General features: G+C 35.0%; 1 non-coding gene across 1 annotated transcript; it reads left to right on the forward strand.

Moving 5' to 3' along the window:
* The first annotated feature begins 3,286 nt into the window (after window positions 1–3,286).
* On the forward strand, window positions 3,287–3,379 carry Trnai-uau (transfer RNA isoleucine (anticodon UAU)). The gene is given in 2 exon segments: window positions 3,287–3,324; window positions 3,344–3,379. It is a non-coding gene; the product is annotated as a tRNA-Ile (tRNA).
* Window positions 3,380–3,609: the final 230 nt, after the last annotated feature.

Raw genomic sequence — 3,609 nt, forward strand, 5'->3', positions numbered from 1 at the left:
AGTAATTTACTAATTTACTACATATTTGAACATAGTTGTCGGTAACATGAATTTATTTGAACAGGTGAGTGATATCAGTTACAAAAAGGTATACAATATTATCTTACATTAATACATAGATTGAAATGTTTATGTTGTGTAACTCTTTGCCGATTACCTAGCGGGACTGTATCGTAAAAGTACATTTATTAGACAGGAAACACAAATAATAACTGCACTGAGTCCTAAAGGTACATTTGAGTTTCAATTTCACCCCTACAAACGACTGTACTCCATTTTATGCGTAGAAAAAGCACGCCTATAAACCGTAAATAAAAAAATACCAGTGGAGACAATGATTGTTATATATACAATTGTATATTAGGCTGCGTGAACAAGTAACATAAGTTACGGTATGGACACGAAAAATTGTCCCTTTATTTTTATTTTGTTGTCTTGGTCTTGGAGCAAGGGACCAGCTGGGGCCAGCCTTATCAAAGAGCTTATCGTATCGTACGGCCAAAATTTTGTCTGAACACTTCTGTTGTACCAGTAACAAAACACGTTCAAGATTTTATGTGTAGGCCTACGGGCACGTAGCATGTTTTCTGTATAATGTCTTTATTCCAGGAAAACAGATATCACAGACCTACGATCCATTTTAGTCGTACTATGTTTGATAAGACGGGCCCTGTGTCTTATGCGCTACACATCAACTCATGATGGTAAATATTGTAACAAGCTATTTCAGAATCCCTTCATGCATAAAGACGTTATGGCCCGTACACGAAAAATGAACAGACCCTATTTTTGAAATTTGACCTCTAAGTGTGACCTTGACCTTGGAGCTAGGGAACTGTGTCTTGTGCACGACACATCGTCTCATCATGGTGAACATCTGTGCAAAGTTATTTTATAATGCCTTAATGCATAAAGAAGTTGTGTCACGGACACGAAAAGTTGACATTTTTTTACCTTTAACATCTTATTGACACTGACTTTAAATAGAAAAGAAAAAGAAGAGAACGGGCATTAACTACACATTGGCTATGTGTGTGAGAAGTTTGAGAGAGGTAGGTATAATACTATTGACCAAATTCATGAGGACACACATACAAACTGACCGGACATATAGACTGCATGACTCCCCCTCATTCAAATTTCGTTTGCGGATTATAATTAGGAAGATATATAACAGGAGCAAGGGAGATGCCGATATTTGATTAATAAGTCAGTTGCTAACAGGCTTACTGTCCTTTTTACAAAAGTCCCAAACATTTGTACGGTACTACAAGCAAACATGCATACAGTCAAGACATCACACCGAATCCTCTTTCATTGAAGGTTATAAACAAATATGAGGTTTAATCAAGTTTCAATCTTTATTTAAGTCTCATTCACATACATGCATAAAATATATCATACAAATCAACAATTATATATAATGGCTGTGACCCTTCCTTCTAATCAGAAGTATATGAGACTATATTTAAGAATTAACAAGTACAAATATATACATTATGGTATATTCTGAATCATACACTGTACATAAATGGAAGAAGTATGTATATTACAAGATAAACCGAAGACGTAATCGCTAATCTTAACTTAAAGTTACTTAAGAATCCGAGATATAAAATGTAACAAGACAATATAGGCACTACTGCGCGTAACTAAAAAGGTCTAGAATATCAGTTATCATTCCGATCAGATCGAGTAAGAACTGATTAGCAACTATGTCTTAGACGATGATAAAATTAATTTGTATCCGAAGAAATAAAAACCTTTTAGCATTATTTACAAATGAATAAAAGTCTTCGTTGTAAAATATTGTGACAGACTTTGACACAAAAACGAATCATTTCAGGTTTGGAAAATAGAAACTTCAGTTTATCTGATTTTGATAGTGTTTCAAAAGTATCATCCACATTTCTTGCTTTCTCGAACAGATCATGTCTAACATCTTCATAGATATGACAATCATGTAATACATGGCTCTCGTCTTCAATATTGTCACAGAAAGGACACTTCCGGTCATGTACTCCCAAGCCTTCATAACGCCCAGTTTCTATACGGATCGGCGCCACACCACAACGGAACTTGCTAAATGCGGCACGGTGACGCGGAGACATGATAAGGCGACGATACATTTCTGTCCCGTATTCAGGTTTTAAAAAGCCGGTATGTACGCAACTTATTTGGGCCCCGACCTGAAGGACCTGTTACACTATTTACCCAATCAATCCAAGATCAATGATTTTAATTTATTTTACCAAACTTGCATTGTTTCTTTATCCGCGAAACAGTGGGATTTATATGTAGATCGTTCTTCGAGCAAAACATATGTACTTTTGACTCCAACAATATGCAATTTCTGGACAAAATCAATGATCAATCGAGTTTTTTGCTATAATTTACCTGTATTCAGACTAACACATTAAATAAAGAAACAAATCACGTTCAACTTCCCATGAAATATAAATATACACATCAACAAAGCACATTAATCACATTTTTCCAACTTTTAACGGTCAGATTATAGTTTTGACCGGCCGCAACAGGAAGGTGGGGGGGGGGGGGGGGGGGGGGGGGGGGGTTACAGTCGTTTATAGGAGGTAAATATAGAACCACCACCTACTATAATTATTCTGTATAAAATAGTTGTTGCGCGATGGCCTCCACACTGGCGGTTGGGTTTAGTTCTCCGACGACGTAATGTTTTCATTGAAAAAGATTGAAGAGTAATTATGTCCATTTCATGATTCCGATATTGCTTTGTAATTACATGTTTTTCTTAGTCATTACCATGTACAAGTTAAATTCATTTCAATGCAAAATACCCTTCAAAATGCTTATTCAGCGGTATCAGTAGTTTCTGCAATGACAAGCACAACAAATCAAGCAAATCAATAGATACAATTACTACTTTTTATTGTGCAAATCATAAAGACAACACATTGATTGTGCAATGTATAAGTTGTTTTATGCTAATATCTAAAAACAGTACGCAGCAGATTTCAATTTTATGTTATTTTATTCATTTGTCTCGTAAGAATATATGGATTCACGCAGAATAAGTTAAATTTAACACAATTATGTGCGATAATGATTGAATTTATATGACCTAAAAACCCGTGATAGTACAGATAAGTATATGCACTGCAATATATTTGTATCGTCGCTATATTTTCAGTATATCATTATGTAGATTTTTATCTTAGTGTTATGTGAATTCATGATAAATCTTAATGAAATTTTATCTATGACCGTTAAAAACGTCCTATCTTACATCCAACTTTGGCCGTAAGCCCCGGTGGCGCAATCGGTTAGCGCGCCGTACTTATAGACAGTACTTTACTATGATATGCGGAGGCTGTGAGTTCGAGCCTCACCCGGGGCACAATTTTTTTTAAACAAAACTTTATACAATATATGCATATGTAAGTAAGGTTCACTATCTGCCTAACATATCACTTGTTTCACATCTAACTAACATACCAGTTAATTTTATTTCCCTTAGACGGTGTATAAATTTTCTTTCTAATACAAAATATTGTCGCACATTTAGACCCTTACGATTTTCATTACACATATATTTCACTTTGGTATTGATAAGAGTCCTTGTTTTTT

This window comes from Mercenaria mercenaria, chromosome 12 (assembly GCF_021730395.1).
Source record: "Mercenaria mercenaria strain notata chromosome 12, MADL_Memer_1, whole genome shotgun sequence".
Lineage (NCBI taxonomy): Eukaryota > Metazoa > Mollusca > Bivalvia > Venerida > Veneridae > Mercenaria > Mercenaria mercenaria.